Raw genomic sequence first — 23,213 nt, 5'->3', positions numbered from 1 at the left:
ATGACTTCTAAAAGCTCTGACTTTCTTGAGCTTTTGAGGTGTATTTATCTTTTTGAACGTTTAATGTTAAACACATGGACGCATACATGCGCAGAAATATAGACATGCGAATGAGCTCCTGTTTATAAAATGACAAATTACTTGCTTTTTAACAGTTAATCTTAAAGCCCACATTAAATGCTTAAAGATAATTTTTTTGGAATCTTCCCAATTTTACCTTGCACAAAAGTATTGGGATTCTTGGGTCCTTTCCAGTCATATGTGCTACTTCTCTAATCTGTTACCTCAAGGTTGAAGAAACACAAGTGCTTAGAAGGTATTCTAGTTTGGAAGCAGTCAGATTTCCTTTCACTTGAACTAGGAGACACAAACTTTATGTGAAAAATCATGTGGAAAATGAAACTCCTTGCTAATGAGGCATGCGATTAATCTGAACAAAACAATCTGAACAATGAATGCAAATTATTTTACCTTGTTGTGAATCATGTTTGAAAACTCAAATGTGACTTTTGTGTAACTTTTCTTTTCTTTTCTTTTGGGTATTGAATTGTAGGTATTTGTGCTCATTCAGCCACAAGGGTGTTAGTAAAGTAAACTGATGTACTATGAAGGGTTCAGTCAGCATTGTAATTTGTCCTATCAGTGTTTAATATGGTTGAGATAAGAGCTTCCTAACAGGCCACTCAAGATCTTAAACTCCAATCAATGTAAACTATACTTTATCTTCATGGAGCTCACTATGTGCACATGGGCATTGTCATACCAGAACATGTTTGGGTCTCATCCATAGATATCCAGAACCACATATGGCTGGAAAATCTTTTGTCCATGTAGTGTATACTACTGTATATGTGATTTTTTATAAGTGATGATTCAACAGTTAAAAGTCAGCCTGTATACTTTTACCTGAAAAATTGAAGCTTTGGATACTTAATAATGGAAGTCCTTCTCCTATACTGCTAAGTAGCTCTAGTCTGCTTGTGTTGCACTGCCTGCATTGCACCTTGTGTAAGTGTGTGTGTGTGTGTGTGTGTGTGTGTGTGTGTGTGTGTGTGTGTGTGCAGTCTGTGTGAGTTGAAGCGTGTTATGAAGAATATAGATTCTGACTGCACCCGCATCCAAAATGGCTCCTTTGTGTTTGTGAGGGAGCAGAGGTGATAGAGAGCGCTCCCCTGGTGTAGCTGAGGAAAACCGAATTGTGCTGCATGCTACAGAATGATCTAGTCATGTGTGCACTCATTGATCAGTGACCTGTTAAACAACATTCTGCAGCACAGGCCAAAGAGGAGTGCAGTTCCTGACTCAGGGTTGGGCAGTATAAAAAGAAGTGTCTTAAAGGGAATTAAAAGAGAACCTAGTAAACAAAACCAGTTTCTGTTTGACCTTTAGGCCTACAATGTTATACATCATTTTACACACAATGTTTTATTGATAATTTTAAACACTTTAGAATTGTTGAATATGATTGGCCAGAAGGTGTTTTGATAGATTTTTTTTAAAAATGAAAGCTCTCACTCACATCTCTGGCTGTAACTTGTAAAAGCAAAGTGCTTTTATTTGAGTCCACAAGTCAGCTAAATTATTCATTTTTATTCTACATTAAATATTGCCAAGATGTCAACTTAAAACAAAAGGTGAGACAAGCAACAATGATCAGTGATTGGGGGGTGGGAGAAATTGTGATCAGTGACTGAGCAATGGGAGCAATATAATTCCTTCTATAACTTGTTCAACTCATGCACATGAAATTATACAACTGATGCGTTATAGTACATCCTATAGGTTAATATTAAATGCCAAAGATCTAATCACCAGCTTAAATATGTAATATGTACCCAGTACACAGCAAAGAAAATCTTTCAAATTTCTCCTTGGGAAAAAAGTACACTTTTGAATGCACATAAGTATTAAATGTAAAAATACTGATCTATGAAAACTTGTCATATTTAATTCAATGAAGTAAATGCTCCATTCCCCTCCCCATTTTTAGGAGAAAGAAATTTACAATGAAAAAAGACACTTTTTTTGACATGGCAAGCTACAAAATGTAAAAATAAGTCAAAGAGATAAATAATTATTTGCAGCTGCTATTACATAATTCTCTTGGACATTCCTAGACATTAAATATAAAAAATAATGGATATAGATTGCTCATTAATGTATTGTAGTGCCTTGCGGCTGCACTGGGCTAAGCACAGAAATGGGAGATCGAAATAGAGTGCAGACAAGTATTTATTGTGCTCTCTTTGTACAGTGCAAATGTGGCTGGGTGTGTGCCTGAAGGTGGGTTTGTGATTGCATGTGAAAAAGGTCCACGTCTCCGAAGAGGCAGGGGAACTTGTAGAGGGACCTGGAGGGGGACTGTCTGAGGCAGATGCACGGTTGTGTTTGGTGTGCTCTGTAGTCCTCGCTGTCAGAGCTGCTGCTACCTGTGGGAGAAAATGGCTTTCCAAAAACTGGTGCTGAACGGTTGCTGTCCATTCAGCACCCTGCTCTCAGTCGTGTTTGTAGCATAATCCTTGTGGTGGCCGTGTGACGAGGTCAGTATTAAAAACAAATTTGTCTTAATAAATCTTGATGTTGGGGAAAAAAATGTTTCCCTTCAAGAACTCGAGCTGCGTCAACAACGCTTTGGGAATGCTTCCCCGTTGTCCATGCTCTGAATCACGTGTGTAATCCAGCCAACAGGGAGACCAGAGTGCTATAAACCTGGTGCAATGCAGTGGAGCCAATGCTAGTTTCTTTTTCTTTATCTGCAGAGTCCAGCGCTTGCTTTTTGGTTTGGTTTGGAAGCACGCCATTTGGTGGTTGCCCCAGTGGAAGCAGTGCTGCGCTCTGCCTGTCTTACTCCAAGGAGGGGGAGAGTATGGAGACTAGCGAGTCATCAGACTCCTTCAGGCCTGTGCTGGATGAGGAGCTCCTGGAGTTAGTGACTCATGCTGTGTCACTAGATGAGAAGCAGCGTGGATTAATGCTTTCTGCGCCCTACAGCACTACATCAATGCTGGTGCCTGCCATTTCCCTTATCTGCATACTTCTTCTTTCAGCTGCTCCCATTAGGGGTCGCCACAGTGGATCATCCGTCTCCATACCACCCTGTCCTCTACATCTGCCTCTTTCACACCAACTACCTGCATGTCTTCCCTCACCAAATCCATGAACCTCCTCCTTGGCCTTCCTCTTTTCCTCCTACCTGGTGGCTCCATCCTCAGCATTCTTCTACCAATATAATTCATGTCCCTCCTCTGCACATGTGCAAACCAACTCAATCTCGCCTCCCTCACCTTGTCACCAAAACATCCTACATGCGCTGTCCCTCTAATAAACTCATTTCTAATCTTGTCCATCCTCGTCACTCCCAACGTAAACCTTAACATCTTCAGCTCGGTTTCCTCCAACTCTGCCTTCTGTCTTTTACTCAATGCCACCACAGTCCTATAAACTTTTCCTTTCACTAATGCAGATACCCTACTATCACAAATCACTCCTGCCACTCTTCTCCACCCACTCCACCCTGCCTGCACTCTTTTCTTTACTTCTCTAACACACTCTCCATTACTTTGCACCGTTGACCCCAGGTACCTGAACTCCTCCACCTTCTCCACCTCTTCTCCCTGCAACCGCTTCACTCCACTGCCCTCCCTCTCATTCACACACATGTACTTTGTCTTACTCCTACTGACTTTCATTCCCCTTCTCTCCAGCGCATACCTCCACCTCTCCAGGCTCTTCTCGACCTGCTCCCTACTCTCAGCACAAATCACAATATCATCTGCAAACATCATAGTCCAGGAGACTCCTGTCTGACCTCGTCCGTCAACCTGTCCATCACCACTGCAAACAGGAAAGGGCTCAGGGCGATCCTTGATGCAGTCCAACCTTCACCCTGAACCAGTCTGTTGTACCTACTGCACACTTCACTGCCGTCACACTGTCCTCATACATGTCCTGCACCACCCTCACATACTTCTCTGACACACCTGACTTCCTCATACAATACCACAACTCCTCTCTTGGCACTCTGTCGACGCTTTCTCTAAATCCACAAATACACAATGCAATTCCTTCTGTCCTTCTCTATACTTCTCCATCAACATCCTCAAAGCAAATAAGGCATCTGTGGTGCTCTTCCTCGGCATGAAACCATACTGTTGCTCACAGATGGTCACCTCTTCTCTCAGCCTGGCTTCCACTACTCTTTCCCATAACTTCATGGTGTGACTGATCAACTTAATTCCCCTGTAGTTACTGCAGGTCTGCACATCTCCTTATGCTTAAAGATCGGTACCAGCACACTTCTTCTCCATTCCTCAGGCATCTTCTCACCTTCCAAAATCCTGTTAAACAATCTGGTTAAAAACTCCACTGCCATCTCTCCTAAACATCTCCACGCTTCTACAGGTATGTCATCTGGTCCAACCGACTTTCCACTCTTCATCCTCTTAATAGCTGCTCTCACTTCCTCCTTACTAATCCTATCTACATCCTGCTTCACCAACTCCACATCATCCAACCTTCTCTCTCTCTCTGATTTTCCTCATTCATCAGCTGCTCAAAATACTCCCTCCACCTTCTCAACACACTCTCCTCACTAGTCAACACATTTCCCTCTCCATCCTTTATTGCTCTAACTTGCAGTACATCCTTTCCTGCTCGGTCCCTTTGCCTGGCCAATCGGTACAAATCCTTTTCTCCTTCCTTAGTGTCCAACCTCTCATACAGCTCCTCATATGCCTTTTCCTTGGCTTTCACCACATCCCTTTTTACCTGCTGCGCATCTCCTTGTACTCCTGCCTACTTTTCTCATCACTCTGTCGATCCCACTTCTGTTTTGCCAACTTCATTCTCCTTATGCTCTCCTGCACTTCCTCATTCCACCACCACGTCTCCTTGTCTTGCTTTCTATTTCCAGATGTCACACCAAGTACTTTTCTAGCTGCCTCCCTCTTCACTCCTGCAGTAGTTGCCCAATCATCCAGCACCTCTTCTCCACAACCAAGAACCTCACACTACACTCTTCCTCCTTCAGTTTCCTTTCAGTCCTCACTCTCCTCCTTTTCTTCTTCGCCTCCAAAACCATCCTACAGACCACCATCCGATGCTGTCTAGCTACACTGTCCCCTGCCAACACCTTACAGCCTCCAATCTCCTTGAGGTTGCATCTCCTGCATAGAACATAGTCCACCTGTGTGCACCTTCCTCCACTCTTATACGTCACCCTATGATCCTCTTTCTTCTTAAAATACGTGTTCACCACTGCCATTTCCATCCTTTTAGCAAAATCTACCACCATCTGCCCTTCTACATTCCTCTCCTTAAAACCATACCTACCCATCACCTCCTCATCACCTCTGTTCCCTTCACCTACATGCTTATTAAAGTCTGCCCCAATCACCAATCGTTCTTTCCTAGGTACACCATCTACCACTTCATCTAATTCACTCCAGAATCTTTCCTTCTCCTCCATCTCACAGCCAACTTGTGGAGCATAGGCACTGATGACATTTATCATCATCCTTCAACTTCCACCTTCACGATCATCACCCTATCAGAAACTCTCTTCACCTCCACTACACTCTTACTGTACTCTTCCTTCAGAATCACCCCTACACCATTTCTCTTTCCATCCACACCATGATAAAACAGTTTAAACCCACCTCCAATGTTCCTGGCCTTACTCCCTTTCCACTTGGTCTCCTGAACACACAACATATCTACCTTTCTCCTCTCCATCATATCAGCTACCTCTCTCCCTTTACCCGTCATAGTACCAACATTTAAAGTACCAACCCGAACCTCCACTCTCCTACACTGCTCCTTTTCCTGCCGTCTCTGTAGACGTCTTCCTCCTCTCCTCCTCCTCCTTCGGCCAACAGTAGCCCAATTTCCACCGGTACCCTGTCGGCTAACGATACCTGTGGCGGTCGTTGTTAACCCGGGCCTCGACCGATCCGGTATGAAATTCCCATTTGTGATCCGCATATTTGATTTGGCACATGTTTTACGCTGGATGCCCTTCCTAACGCAACCCTCCCCATTTACCCGGGCTTGGGACCGGCACTAAGAGTGCACTGGCTTGTGCATCCATAATGGCTGGGTTATTTCCCTTATCTGCATACTGAGGAGTCTAAATCCTGGGACAGCCCATATTCGGCCCGCCTCTTCGCCCCACATATCTCGCAGTATGCGAATGTAGTGGGGATGAAAGAAAGCAGTTATAGGGTAATGCCGCGGGTTGAAAAGACGCTGGCTGGCTATCTCTGGGTGCTGGCTATCTCTCCTTGAGTGCAGCATCATCCCTCAAGACCCAGGCTCTGTCCACTAAGCCGTTGCAATCGACTTCAGCTCTGGTGGTCAGAAATAGTCAAAGGGAAGAGCAGAGAGTCATGAAGAGGTATTCTGAGATCTTGACCTGGAGATAAATCACCTGGGATGACCAGCAGTTCTGTTTTGCTGGGGTTGAGTTTTAGTTGCTCCATGAAGGTATGTCTGTCAAGCATGCCGAGTTTAGAGCGGAAGCTGAAGTATCTGATGGAGGGAAAGAAAAGGATATGACTTTACCAATGGAGTGGGTATAGACGGAGAAAAGGAGGGGACCAAGTACCAAGCCTTGTGGGACACCAGTGGTGAGTCTGCATGGGGCAGATGTGGATCCCCTCCATGTTACCTGGTATGAGTGACCTCCCAGGTAGGAAGCAAAAAATTCCCATGTTGTTCCGCCGATACCAAGGCTCTTAAGGGTAGACAAGAGAGTCTTGTGGTTGACTGTGTCAAATGCTGCTGAAAGGCTCAGGAAGATGACAGTACAGATGACAGCTTGGCTGATTGAGCAGCATGCAATTTTTTAGAAACAGCCAAAAGGGCCGTCTCTGTGGAATGTGCCGCTTTGAACCCAGACCATGGATCATGGAGGTTGTTCTTTTATATATAGACAGTTGGTTAAAAACAGTGCATTCCAGAAGTTTAGAAAGAAAGGAGAGAAGTGATACCGGTCTGTATTTGTTGATGTCTGATGGGTCCAGATCAGGTTTCTTTAAGCTGGGAATGACCCTTGCTTGCTTAAAGCTTGCACTCTCACCCCACACTTTCACGAAGTGTTTGAATGCGGCTCTAATCCCACTGAGACTCTGGGGCATTTGCATTCTGAACTATTTAGACGATTGTTTGATATTCGCTTGATCAGAGCTTCTGGCAGTCTGGCATCAAGATGTTGTTCTCGCCTGTATGAAGGAGCTGAATTAAGACAATATGCTAATAAGAGTATGCCTTCTCCAGTACAGAGAACCACTTTCTTAGGCATAGTGTGGGTCTCGACCGTCATGCGAGCACAGCTGTCTCCCGCTTGGATCTAGTCTATCCTCATGGCAGACAAGAGCGTGAAAGAAAGCCAGTCACTCATGTGAAGCAGTTCCAGAGGTTGCTGGGGCTGATGGCAGCAACGTTCAATGTGATGCAACTTGGCCTCTGCACATAAGACCCCTTCAGTGGTGGCTCAAAGACAGAGAGTTCTCCCGCAAGGGCAACCCATTCTGCACGATCAAGGTCTCATGGCGAGCCCTTCGAACCTTAGATGTGTGGCAAAATCCTTCATTCCTGTCTTAGGGACCCTGGGAGCTCCTTGTTGTTGCGTAATGCTAATGACGGATGCAACCCTCATGGGGCTCCGCCCAAGATGGCTCACGTGGCACATAAACTGCCCGGAGAAGCTGGCCGTGCTTCTGGCTCTAAAACACTTCTCCAGGCTCTTTTCCATGGCCCTGTCCATCCTGGATTTCACTTTCTTTACCCCAGATCGGGGTATGTACAAGGTTCCCTCGGTTCCCCCACAACCTGTCGTGCTGCAGGCATTTTGTCCTCCTCATTTTAAAGCCCCTGACCAGAAGAAGCTAAACCACTGGACACATATGTCCACAGACTGTGGAGCTACGGTCCCTATATAAAATGGCTAAATGCCATCAAGCAGACTCTCAGTAGGTGGGTTGTGGATGCCATATCCTCTTCTTATGAGTCCTCTGGTCTCCCCGCTCCCTTCAAGGTTAAGGCTCACTCCACTCACACATGATTCAGAGCAGGGACAACATGGAAGCGTTCCCAAAGCTTTGTTGATGTAGCGTCTTGTTCCCTCTGGGAAATAGGGTTACATACATAACCTAGAGACAGTCATTTTCAGGCAGTGTCAGTATGCGGTATATTACCTAGTCATTAATCATTTTATTCTTTACCTTTGCCTTTTTACTATAAAATAATATTGTGTACAGTATGTAGCAGATTAACAGCTTTGGATTTATATGTACAAACCCGATTTCAAAAAAGTTGGGACACTGTACAAATTGTGAATTGAAAAAAGGAATGCAATAATTTACAAATCTCATACACTTATATTTTATTCACAATAAAATATAGATTACAAAATGTCATGCCAAATATTGGCTCATTTTGGATTTCATGAGAGCTACACATTCCCAAAAAGTTGGGAGAGGTAGCAATAAGAGGCCGGAAAAGTTAAATGTACATACAAGGAACAGCTGGAGGACCAATTTGCAACTTATTAGGTCAATTGGCAACATGATTGGGTATAAAAAGAGCCCCTCAGGGTGGCAGTGTCTCTCAGAAGTCAAGATGGGCAGAGGATCACCAATTCCCCTAATGCTGCGGTGAAAAATAGTGGGGCAATATCAGAAAGAAGTTTCTGAGAGAAAATTTTCAAAGAGTTTGAAGTCAAGGTCAGAAAACCATACTGGATGCCCGTGATCTTCGGGCCCTTAGACTGCACTGCATCACATACAGGAATGCTACTGTAATGGAAATCACAACATGGGCTTAGAAATACTTCCAGAAAACATTGTCAGTGAACACAATCCACCGTGCCATTTGTGCCTAAAACTCTATAGGTCAAAAAAGAAGCCATATCTAAACATTATCCAGAAGCGTAGGCGTTTTCTCTGGGCCAAGGCTTGTTTAAAATGGACTGTGGCAAAGTGGAAAACTGTTCAGTGGTCAGACGAATCAAAATTTGAAGTTCTTTTTGGAAAACTGGGACACCATGTCATTCACACTAAAGAGGATAAGGACAACCTAAGTGGTTATCAGCGCTCAGTTCAGAAGCCTGCATCTCTGATGGTACGGAGTTGCATGAGTGCGTGTGGCATGGCAGCTTACAAATCTGGAAAGGCACCATCAATGCTGAAAGGTATATCCAAGTTCTAGAACAACATTTGCTCCCATCCAGACGTCGTCTCTTTCAGGGAAGACCTTGCATTTTTCAACATGACAATGCCAGACCACATACTGCATCATTTACAACATCATGGCTGCGTAGAAGAAGGATCCAAGTACTAAAATGGCCAGCCTGCATTCGAGATCTTTCACCCATAGAAAACATTTGGCGCATCATAAAGAGGAGGATGCAACAAAGAAGACCTAAGACAGTTGAGCAACTAGAAGCCTGTATTAGACAAGAATGGGACAACAGTCCTATTCCTAAACTTGAGCAACTTGTCTCCTCAGTCCCCAGACGTTTGCAGACTGTTATAAAAAGAAGAGAGGATGCCAAACAGTGGTAAACATGGCCCTGTCGCAACTTTTTTGAGATGTGTTAATGCCATGAAATTTAAAATAAAATTTTTTTCCTTAAAATTGTACATTTTCTCAGTTTAAACATATAATATGTCATCTATGTTATATTCTGAATAAAATATTGAGATTTGAAACTTCCACATCTATGCATTCTGTTTTTATTCACAATTTGTCTAAATTTTTCTGAAATCGGGTTTGTATATAAATATTACATAAATGACTGGTTGTGATATTGGATGGAATGTTCTGCTTGCCACTTGGCCTCTGCATGATAATCGGCTATTAGCCTGCTCTTTCATTTAAATCAAAACATATAGTTTTACTTGTGGTTATGTGCTATTTGTACTAATTGGACCTTCTTAGACCTGTTATTTAAAGAATAACATTTAGAGACACATTTCCAGATTATAATCAGCAATGTGAAGCTTGATCTGTAGTTGTGCGTTTCCCAGTGAAAAAGGTATAAACTTCTAAAATCACTAGAGTACTGCAGTGCTTCACTCCTTGCATAAATATGATCCGGGATCGGGATCTTATTTTTCCTGCAGCGTTATGCAGATATGCTAGTTATCTAAGTAGACGCAGGGCATCAGCAGGCTGTCAGCATGACAGGAACAGGATTGCCAGGGATTATTTCACTGTACATCCTTTCAATCTACTGAGGACGTATTCATCCGTGACAGTGAAACTTCATAACGGACAGCCAGCTTGAGATACAAGCCGCTCCAAAATGGTGCATCACGATATAATCTCTGGCTTGGTTTGCATTGCAGATATCTCTAAAGATTTTGTGTAAATAAGCACAGTTTGCAATTAGTAAGATAAACCATACTGGAGGCATAATGAAGTAGTATACTGTAGTTCAGGATACTGTAGGTAAAATCTTTATTAAAATTGCAAATAAATTTCATAATTACAATGTTAATTATCTTGGCATCAACTTGTAATAGAGCACCGAAAAGGTTCAATAATACACACTAGGTGTTAGGTGTTTTGTCTTGGTACCACAATGATGCCTCATTATGATAAATATATCTTTTTGTATTTTGCACATTCTTTATAATTAAACAAAAGGGAAATGAAAGTCATATTAAGAATGATAATGAGCTATAGTGTATAGGTGCAGTTACAGATGCCATCTCTAGGAAAATGGTGGTAAGTGGTTGAAGTTTATGGAGTAATGGTAATCACGATTGAACTTTTGGGAAACATCATGGATAGTCATGGACTTTGGAAGCAATAGTAAAGAGCAATTGAATTTTGGCAGCTACTGGAATGTGTTACTGGAATGGTGATCAGTGATTAGTTTTTTGGAGCAATGAGGATAAGTGATAAACCCACCTTTTTGGACCAGCTTATGTGACATCAGTTCCCAATCTTAGCATTGTGGTTAAATTTGCCCAAATTTATACAGACACACTGTAAAATCTATTGGAAAGCCCTTTCAGAAGAGTGGAGGCTTTTAAAACAGCAAAGAAAGTCCACCATATTAATGCCCATTGTTTCAGAACATGTAATGTGTCACAGTAAGGGCTAGTACTTATCTTTGCTAAATATTGCAATTCATGTAATTCTTTTCTTAAACTTTTTCTAAAGCCAATATCAGATTGATCCTTAAAAGCAATAGACACTGCTCCATACCATTACTTGTTGGCCATGATGGCAAACCCAATAGAAGTAGAATTGAAAAAAAATGTCTCCGTTCTGTGACTAATTTTTCAGGAGGACTGAAGTGTAATTGCACATGACTCACGTGAATAGTTCACAGAAATGATTGCTAAATAATAAAAAGGAAAAGGAAAAAAATAATATCCCTTTTCATAGTCTATAAATGGCGTTGCACTTATTAATGTGTATTAATTTGCCTCAGGGTTCGATTTAATTTCCTTTGTAGAAACCAATTTCCAGGGTCGGGATAAAGCACAGCTTCCACTATGACTGCCATTTTCCTCAAAGCTTCCATGATCCGATTGACACCGGTTTTCTCTCTTATCTCCAGGTACAAGATGGGTGACGCTCTGTGCAAAGTGTTTATTTTCATGTTGATCTTGTTGGCCTGTGCAAAGACGCTTGAATTGGGTAGACAGGCTACACAACTGTTTAGTGTGTGACACATACAGTGTCATAATGCTAAATCGTGACTAAGATGTGTGTGAAAACAGCCCACATGCTAACTTGTTTTTATTATATTAACAGTAATTTAGCCTGAATTAAAACACATTTTTAAAAAATGTTTATGTTTGCAATTTTGCTATTTTAATACTAATGATATTTCTATAATGCTATTTTGTGTATTTTGTGTATTTTGTGTAACTGTCTTGCACTGTTTTGCATTGTCTGTTTGCACTGCCTTTTGTGTTGCATTGTTTTCAATGGTTAGCGACTAGCGACTAGTTAACTGTATTATTGCACACACTGTAAATAACATGCTTAATTTTTTAAATGCATTGTTTTTATCTTTTTGTGCAAAATGTATATGTTCTGGTCTATAGTTTTGACCAAAAGTACAGTCAATATATTTATATAATATGACTTCCCTTACTGGGATGAATCATTGGAAGGTATGTTCAAATAAAACTATAGTCTGATTTTGAGGTGTTTTCTTTGATTTGGAATGGTTTATTGTCATTTGTACTTTTGTATTTTCTTTCATCTGTAACAAAACTGTTTAACACAAATTCATTCCTTCGTGTAGAAGACAGACAAATCTTTGGAACAGTGCATGAATTGAAATTAAAAAAAAGATGAAGTTGAAAGATGAAAAGATGAAAAGGATTTGACTAATTTTACTCTTGATGCGGTCTTGACTTGATCTTGGCTAGTCCTAGTCTTTGAATTTTAACATTGTTGGTCTTGACTACAGCCTTATGATTTAGAGACAAAACCAATTTCTTGCCTCTAAATGCTAATGCTTTATCAGTAGAAAAACAGTTGTGCTAACCGTTTTTTGCCTGCTTGTATCAGTGTTCAGTTTAGGTGTAATAGTGGCAGCAAACTAGTTACAAGTTTATGAAAAATATGGAAAATATTGAAAAAACTGAAAAGCTTACCACTGATGAATAAATTCACATCAGAGATTTAACATTTAATAGGGCTAATTTGCTGATTTTTTTTTTTTTTATCCATTTACATTTATGGCTTTTAGTATCCCTTTCATATATCTGAAATACAAGTATTAGCTATAAGTACATTTTAAATACAGCCACTCCTGACCCACCAACACCTTGAGAGTTAATAAACTAGACTGTGCATTTTTGTTATATTTATAATCTTTTCTAAGCAATGATGAATGGCAAATTCAGTCCAATTTCTTTTTACCTCAATGTGAATTTGATATGCATTAAAACCCATTCATTTCATTTGTATTTTCCATTTCCTTCCATTCTGTATTCAAATGCATTTGTCTTCCAATACACAAACTTCTCTCATGTGCGTTTCATGATTGTGTGGCTTGAAACATTAATTTGATATGCTGGCTTTGGAAGTCAGATCATTACAGATATAAAAGCAATTGTATTCGTTGGCCTAAGTATATACTGTAGTCTGATACAACTAAATATTTTGTTGCTTATCTGTACCTGTATTGTGTACGTTTAACTTTTGGTAGCTATCTAACCTTTTCAGATATCACCATCATTGTCACAAGCATCTCCCAACTTGGTTAAAGTCAGTTCTCTTTAGTCTGAAGGAAACAACTAGCTGGTCTTTTGTTGCAGCCGAGTTTGGAGCTGAATGCATTACAAATGCTCCAGCTCCCATCAATAGATGCTCTATGGCCCGTGAGCAGGGCCAATTATTTCCAGAAATTTAACACCAGCTCCTCTGTGTCGAGTTGGGTCATTTGTTTTCTGTTGCTGATTCACCATTGGAGAGACAACACGCAAAGCTTTTGCATTTTTTTTTTTTAGGTGGAGAAGGAGGAAGCTCACTATCTCCCTAGCCAAGAAAGATGGCCTTTAATTTGCACTTCAGTAGTGTGCTACGCTTGGCTGAGCAATCTGTTCGCATATGGATATTCATGTGAGTTCTCCATCTAATTAGCCACTGGTTCACTTCCTGCATTCTGAACTTGCAGAGGATCCTATACCTCTTTTGGTAAACAGATCATCAGCTGCATTTCACACTGCATGTTATAATGATAGCATGACAAAGATCTCTTTCTGTTACTCCATTGTTTCTAGTGTAAAATATACATAATATAAAAGCCAGACATAACAAATAAAGAGATCCATGTCATTACGAGGTTAAATATAGATGCCTTTGTCAAGAATAAAATGGCATTAAATCACTGTGTCTTTTGAATATTTAATACAGCTTAACACACAAAGCTCATATCCTGTGCCAAATCTATTGAAAATTGAACAGAGAGAATGATAAAATGATGGATAATGTATGTCTGTTAGTCAAAATGTTCAGTGATTACAGTATGTAAGTGTTACCTCTGTAGAGATACTCTGTACAGATATGATGATAATAAAGTGTACAAATAAATGCCATTTACTGTCTTTAATGAAGGATGTAGCAAATATAGATGGCCTTGAGGGGTCCGTAGTAAATTATGTTTGCTTTGCTAATCAAAGCCAAAACCAAAGAAACTACAATATATGGACAAATGTATTGAGACACCTGACATTTCAGGCATATGCGGTTACTAACTGTTACTACAAAGTTGGAGCTATGCAATTATACAGGATGCATTTGGAAGTGGTAGCATTACATTTTCCCTTAACTTGGAGACCCAAACCTGTTGCAGCATGACAATGCCCCTGTGCACAAAATCAGCTCCTTGAAGATAAAACGTTTACATTGGTTGGATTTATGGATTTGACCTGGTTTTAAGTTCTAATGTCAAACCTACTGAACACCTTTGGGATGAATTGGAATGCTCCCTCACCTTACATCAGTACCTGACTTTACTAATATACTTGTTGAATGAGCACAAATCTTCACAATCACACTTTAAAGTCTTGTGGATCATCTTTCCAAATGAGAAAAGGTTATTGTAACAGAAAATTAAAACTAAGTGTACAATGGTTCATTACATTACAAAGGCACATGGCACACATATGAACAGGTGTACACAAACTGTCCTCCCTAGTTACACTCTTGATATCACCCAGATGAGGATGGGTTCCCTTTTGAGTCTGGTTCCTCTCAAGGTTTTCTCCTCATAACATCTAAGGGAGTTTTTACTTGCCACAGTCACCATGGATGCTCATCAGGGATGAATACACATCGTTCACCTTAACTGTTAAATTTTGTAAAGCTGTTTTGAGAAAATGTCCTTGGTGAAAAGCTCTATAGAAATAAATTTGACTGATTGGTGCATTATTCACCCTATTACAATGTCCATCCTGATATGTAATGTACAAAAATATTTACAGTACTAAAGATTTACTATTGCCACTTGCACTTTGTTTTTTATTGAATATTAAATCAACTGCATCTTAGACTGTGCATGTTTAATGCTGTAAATGCTGCTATCAAAGTCCTCCTAATAATCAACCAAATGAATTCCAAATTTATATATTTTTACTACATTTACTTATCAGACTGTTCGCCTTGTTATTTGCATCCACTAATAAGGTCTTTCTAATATACACTGGGGCGATGAAGGCTGAAGCAAGCTTTTTTCCAGACCCTCAAAGCTTGCAGAGAGCAGAAAAGTGTACTTGCACGAAAGTGCTTTCTGCCCTCTTCCAGATTTATAAGCTCACAGACACCTGCGATTTGCTTGTATTGCTGTGAAAGACAGGGGAGAGAGAGTATGACATCCCTTATGAACAAATTTGCAGTATTGGCTCCTGGTCATGGAAGGCTGTGGGAGAATCAGGATTTAAGATAAGCCTAATGTGCCTTTAATATTTTTGGTCTTTTGCTGGCTTCTTGGCCAGTTCACTTTTGTAAATGAAATTTTCTTCTAGTGCCCTTGGGTAAATAAAGGCTATAACTAACTACAGATCTCTGGATGATTGGGTCACCTATGCATTTGCTATATGCCCACATGAAAACAAACTGCAAGCCTGCTAATGTGTGTACTGTTAGGAGTTATTATGAATGTAGATAAAAACCTAAATGGCATCTGACAGCAGGTTTGAAGTCCTGTCACGCAATCTTAAACAATAACTCAAGGTTTTAATCAAAAGCGCCTAAAGCTCTGCCCTGGATTCCAAGTATCTCGTTTAAAGCATTCTTGTTTTTGCTGATGACATGAAATCCTGTTGAATTTCAAGCAGTTGCACAGGCACTTTTCGGTGAGCATTTCCAGCTTGATAAATAGAGTCTGAATGTGCCAATGGCTTTCAGGAAGTCTATATGGAACATTGTTTCCGTATTTGTCAAAAGAATTGGCCTTTTTTTCCAGGGGGCTTCTAGAACAAAAATGGGAATCTCGGAACAAAAGTGAAGGCATGACCACTGCTTATAATAATCTGTCAGAACACTTTGAAAGGCTAATGCGTGTAGCGTCCTGCAGCACTGTGGCTCCCCATGAATGAGAAAGCCAGGTTTCCCGTCTTAGCGGGGGGTCAATAAACTGTGACTGCACCCGCATGGCACTTATTCAACGCATGAATGGGAGCCTTCAGGGGAATTTTCAGCCGCATAATCCAGAGTGACTTTTCCATTCTTCCATCCTGATAAGAGAGAGGCCAGGTTGGAGATTTCTATTGTCAAATGTCTCAAAGGGCCTGATGGCTTTGGGAATCTAGATGTGGGGTATCACAGGCACACTGAACAGACCAGGCACTGAATCTTTGCAGTCATGTTGATGAGAGTGAAAAAAATGGCAAAGTGTAAAGTATAACAGGGACAAACAAAGTTTGAATTAATCCCTAAGTAATTTATTTTGAATTCAATCACCATTGGATTTTCCTGCACAAAAAGCTGTACAGTTTCTTTAAGCTTTTCCTTTAATCCAAAGCTATATACACAACAAACAGAGTCTAGCCAAAAATAGTCAGTACAAAGAATTTGTTCATTTATTTCCTGGTGAACCATCGATATGGAAAACTTATTACATTTATTTTATTTTTTAACTTACTTAAACAAGAATACAGCATACCATAAAGATACTATTCTAACTGAATTATTGAATTGAATCAACTAAATTAGGGAATTGTTATTATGATGAGGAAAAAAAACATGTATTAGGAGGGTACAGAAAACATTTGCACTAATTTGCTGTGCTGCTTCTTTCTAAGGGCCTGAACCAGCAAAAGTCAATGCTTTCTTTAACGGTAATATGGCATTTGAACAATATGCTGTTGAATGTATCTTTGCAACCAAGCCCATGTGTATTGTGCTATTGTAATACTAACACAATTAGATTATTTTCTACTAACTACCTGAATATTAGTTTCAAGGCAAAGCACTTTTACTAATATATTACTCTGGAGCTGCAACTTATATTTTTCTATTTCATTCCAATACAACTGTGTCAGTTGTTTCAGGACATCAAGTCAGCACTTCAGCCTGTTAATAAGTTAATCCACTAGTTGTCAGTCATGCAGTCAGTAAGTTAGTCAACAATTTAGCTAACTTACTAAATATGTGTATCAGTCAGTCCTTTAGTCAGTCAATCATACTCTCCCTCCGAATTAGATTTAAAGTCAGCTCTTAAAACACTCAATGACACTGTAGAATTGAGTAAGAATCATAAAAATCAAGACATTACAGCAAACAGCAGCGGTTTAGCTGTTAAAATTGATCAGAAAAAGCTAATCACCTGCTCACTCAGTCACCGTTCATTCTGTCACACAGTTAATTGGTCAACTAGACATCTACAGTAATCTAGTCAGCAGTGGTGGACAAAGTACACAAACCATGTACTTAAGTTAAAGTGGAGACATACTTTATTTATCTATTAATAGAAGAATATTATCATAAAATTATCATAAAAACCTTTTCTTCAACTACTTCATGCAAATAAGGCCACAGGTATTGTGGAAAGTTCGAGTCAGGAGTTCTTTTCATCATTTATAACTCTCAAAATGTTCTGCTTGCTGTTGAAGTGATGCTGAACTGTATGTTCATGCTATATAGATACCACCAAGTGTCGACCCTAATGCGTTGACCCCGGCCATGCTCGAACCTGATTTGTGAAGTTTTTTATTCAGCAGGCAAACAACCATTCAGTTTTTCAGTCAACTGACTTGACAGTTAGTTTGTCATTAGGTTAGTCATTCAATAACTTAGTCACTCAGTTAATACATCAGTTACTCAGTAGTAACTTGATCAATAACCTAGTCATTCACATAGACAGTTAGGCAATAAAACAATCGTTGAGTCAGTTTCTCAGACAGTCATCCAGTCACTCAGGCTCTCAGGTTTAACATGATGACATGTAGACTGCATGATTTCCATTCAAACGCCCTCAAGCAAGATCATTATAACACCAATATCAAAATGGAATGATCAGATTAGAAGCCATAGCTACAAGGCATACAAGCAACTAAGCGAGGAAGAGTGATTAACTGAGATTAAAAAATAAGGAATATACACCATTGGTAAGCAAACTCATGCACAGAAATGTTGTATGTTGTATTAGACATCAGAGCTGATTATTGCTGTTAAATGTACAATACACATAACAGTGTGTTTACAAGTGTGTTCTATGTGTAAATGTACAATACACATAGAAGTGTGACTTTATGTGTGTGTATATATATATATATATATATATATATATATATATATATATATATATATATATATATATATATATATATATATAGTGAGGAAAATAAGTTTTTGAACACCCTGCTATTTTGCAAGTTCTCCCACTTAGAAATCATCGAGGGGTCTGAAATTGTCATCGTAGGTGCATGTCCACTGTGAGAGAGATAATCTAAAAAAATAAAATCCAGAAATCACAATGTATGATTTTTAAACTATTTATTTGTATGATACAGCTACAAATAAATATTTGAACACCTGTCTATCAGCTAGAATTCTGACCCTCAAAGACCTGTTAGTCTTTTAAAATGTCCACCTCCACTACATTTATTATCCTAAATTAGATGCACCTGTTTGAAGTCGTTAGCTGCATAAAGACACCTGTCCACCCCATACAATCAGTAAGAATCCAACTACTAACATGGCAAAGACCAAAGAGCTGTCCAAAGACACTAGAGACAAAATTGTACACCTCCACAAGGCTGGAAAGGGCTACGGGGAAATTGCCAAGCAGCTTGGTAAAAAAAGGTCCACTGTTGGAGCAATCATTAGAAAATGGAAGAAGCTAAACATTACTGTCACTCGCCCTCGGACTGGGGCTCCATGCAAGATCTCACCTCGTGGGGTCTCAATGATCCTAAGGAAGGTGAGAAATCAGCCCAGAACCACACGGGAGGAGCTGGTTAATGACCTGAAAAGAGCTGAGACAACTGTTTTCAAGGTAACTGTTGGTAATACACTAAGACGTCATGGTTTGAAATCATGCAGGCACGTCTTAAGTTTGCCAATGACCATTTGGATGATCCAGAGGAGTCATGGGAGAAAGTCATGTGGTCAGATGAGACCAAAATAGAACTTTTGGGTCATAATTCCACTAAACGTGTTTGGAGGAAGAAGAATGATGAGTACCATCCCAAGAACACCATCCCTACTTTGAAGCATGGGGTGGTAGCATCATGCTTTGGGGGTGTTTTTTTTGCACATGGGACAGGGTGACTGCACAGTATTAAGGAGAGGATGACCGGGGCTATGTATTGCGAGATTTTGGGGAACAACCTCCTTCCCTCAGTTAGAGCATTGAAGATGGGTCGAGGCTGGGTCTTCCAACATGACAATGTTCCGAAGCACACAGCCAGGATAATCAAGGAGTGGCTCTGTAAGAAGCATATCAAACTTCTGGCGTGGCCTAGCCAGTCTCCAGACCTAAACCCAAAAGAGAATCTTTGGAGGGAGCTCAAACTCCGTGTTTCTCAGTGACAGGCCAGAAACCTGACTGATTTAGAGAAGATCTGTGTGGAGGAGTGGGCCAAAATCCCTCCTGCAGTGTTTGCAAACCTGGTGAAAAACTACAGGAAACGTTTGACCTCTGTAATTGCAAATAAAGGCTACTGTACCAAATATTAACATTGACTTTCTCAGGTGTTCAAATACTTATTTGCAGCTGTATATAAATAGTTAAAAAATCATACATTGTGATTTCGGGATTTTTTTTTTAGATTATGTCTCTCACAGTGGACATGCACCTACGAGGACAATTTCAGACCCCTCCATGATTTCTAAGTGGGAGAACTTGCAAAATAGCAGGGTGTTCAAATACTTATTTTCCTCACTACATATATATATATATATATATATATATATATATATATATATATATATATATATATATATATATATATATATATATATATATATATATACAGCGCACACACACCAAAGACCGGCACAAAAATATTTTGTTTAAAAAGCTGCTAAGTCTATTCCTATCTCTTACCCTTTTTCATTTGCTGTAACATGTTCCTTGCAATGTGTTGATAAGAAATGAGGGAAGCTGTGCTTTGGATCTTGTCCCAGCTGTTTTGAAAATTGTTTTTTATGCTCTACTTTATTCCTTCCCCAGACCACAATGGAGGAATAAGCATGTCTTTTTTTCTTTTTTTCTTTTTCTTCTTCCTTTTTTTAAGTCTACAATCAAAACATACCCCACATCTCTGATTACAGCAGGGTGAAAATTGCTGTTACCAGGCTTGCAGTGGAGCACTTTTGCCCTGATTTGGGGATCTTTTATTTTTTCAATGTACTATCTAATTTAGCAAGATAGTCTCCCTCTTGATCCACAAAACAGATTATCAGTCACCAGCGACCGTCTGCACTCAGGCTGTGGCTTATTTTATTCTTTTGAACTAAAGAAAGTAATGGTTATGGTATGCACATTTGACTGGGACTTTATTGCACAAATACACAAATGCATCTTTTCTCTGTACCTATTTGGAAAAGAAATAATACATGAGTGTGATGCAACCGATGTAATATGGTGATGTATAATTAACACAATATTAATTCTGTGGTACTTAACACAGTTTTTAAAAACAATTTAATGATCTTGTTCGAGACCATGATGAACTTTGTAATGCAATCGTTGTAAACATCTCTCAACTTTAATGCTATACAACCTATATTTTCAAGTGACTGGGTTTCAAATTTAGTCTTGTATAGAACTTAAAACTTTAGTCTTGTATAGAACTTAAAACTTAAATCAAAGAATACATGAACTGCACTACTTCTGGTTACAGATCTTGTAAAACTAACAAACTTATGGTGGCATTTAATTTCATCAACTGAAAATATGCTTCCTGAACACACCCACTCAATGGGTGGTATCAATAACTTTTATAACTTTTTCATTATAATATTTATATAAAAATAGTAAAAAGTTTTTTTTTTATTTCATTCAGTTCTTTCTCCTTTTTTTTTTTAGATTTTTTTTGTTGTGTTTATGGTTGTTTTATCTTGGCCATGTCACTCTTGCAAAAAAATATTTAATCTTAAAGAAATTTCTTCTGGCTACAAAAGGTTACAACAAATGAACTAACTAACTAACTAACTAACTAACTAACTAACTAACTAACTAACTAACTAACTAACTAATGAACTAATGAACTTACAGTAATATTTGAGAATATTAACATAGATTGTAATGCTTGTCTTCTCTGGGTTTGTCTTGCCTACCATTTACTCATTTTTCAGTATTTTTGATCTTCACTCTGTCTTGCCTTAGATGGTCTTAATCCCAAGACAAGTTGATTTGTCAAGTAACAATATGCCTTTTTTTTACTGTAGTATAAATGTACACACACTTTGCTGACCACATATGTAACCTTAGCTCTCGATTGCAAGAGCAAACATAACCTTATGTTAATGCTAAATTACCTCTCTTGCTTTCATACTCCCTTTTCAAAATGATGTGAAATGAAAGTTATAAAATATTTTGTATGAAAACCTGCAGAGAGAGGTGTTTTTTGTTCTTTTTTTTAACGACCGTTATGCTTTCAAACAGAATATTGTCTCTTGCTATCGATAGTAATAAGCTCTGAGAACACATCCAATTTGAAGGCCTCGTAATACAGACATTCAATACAATGAGCAGGGTGTCATGTTGTATAAATTGGTATTGTGAGGGCTGAGAGTTTTGTCTCTACTGTAATTATGGACTATTGGATTTAAACAGAGCAAATCGCTACTGTGTCTGTCAGCACAGTCCTTTCACTGTGCTATTGTACTTATCTGCACATGTGCACTTTATGTAGTCCTTTGTGTAAGTCTGCTATTGTTTAGTTCAAATTATGTTGTTTTATGTTGTGTTATTTCATGTAGCACCTTGATCCTAAAGGAATGTTGTTGTTTTTTACTGTCTACTGTTCTGCATTTGATCTTACTTGACTTGGTATTCATACTCAATTCTAACCTTGAAATCTATTTGCTAATTCTTACATGAGAATGTGAGTGAGGGGCAGTATTAATGTTTGATATAACCACAATACAGCCTTGGCAGTTCAGTCCTTGATCCTTATCATTTAAATATAGTGCTATGTGTACACATGGTATCAATAATAAGCCTCCAAACTCAGAGAGAAATAAACCTACATTTTGTACACACATTATGAATTGATGGACTTGAATAAGTGCACCATATACACATGGAATTGTACAAATTTATCCACAATATGTTGCTACATGTTACAGTAAATATATACAGTGAGAAAATTAAGTATTTGAACACCCTGCTATTTTGCAAGTTCTCCCACTTGGAAATCATGGAGGGCTCTGAAATTGTCATCGTAGGTGCATGTCCACTCTGAGAGACATAATCTAAAAAAAAAAAATCCAGAAATCACAATATATGATTTTTAAACTATTTATTTGTATGATACAGCTGAAAATAAGTATTTGAACACCTGTCTGTCAGCTAGAATTCTGACCCTCAAAGACCTGTTAGTCTGCCTTTAAAATGTCCACCTCCACTACATTTATTATCCTAAAATTAGATGCAACTGTTTGAGGTCGTTAACTGCATAAAGACACCTGTCCACCCCATACAATCAGTAAGATTGTATATTAGAGAGCTGAGATTATTGGAGCTGAGATTATTGGAGCTGGGACCACCGTTTCCAAGGTTACTGTTGTTAATACACTAAGACGTCATGGTTTGAAATCATGCATGGCACGGAAGGTTCCCCTGCTTAAACCAGCACATGTCCAGGCATGTCTTAAGTTTGCCAATGACCATTTGGATGATCCAGAGGAGTCATGGGAGAAAGCCATTTGGTCAGATGAGACCAAAATAGAACTTTTGGGTCATAATTCCACTAAACGTGTTTGGAGGAAGAAGAATGATGAGTACCATCTCAAGAACACCATCCCTACTGTGAAGCATGGGGGTGGTAGCATCCTTGATATGCTTCTGCACATGGGACAGGGCGACTGCACTGTATTAAGGAGAGGATGACCGGGGCCATGTATTGCGAGATTTTGGGGAACAACCTTCTTCCCTCAGTTACAACAGTTGACAATGACCCAAAGCACACAGCCAGGATAACCAAGGAGTGGCTCTGTAAGAAGCATATCAAGGTTCTGGCGTGGCCTAGCCAGTCTCCAGACCTAAACCCAATAGAGAATCTTTG

The sequence above is a fragment of the Silurus meridionalis genome, chromosome 11 (assembly GCF_014805685.1).
Source record: "Silurus meridionalis isolate SWU-2019-XX chromosome 11, ASM1480568v1, whole genome shotgun sequence".
Lineage (NCBI taxonomy): Eukaryota > Metazoa > Chordata > Actinopteri > Siluriformes > Siluridae > Silurus > Silurus meridionalis.
Note: the sequence above shows the minus strand (reverse complement) of the source record.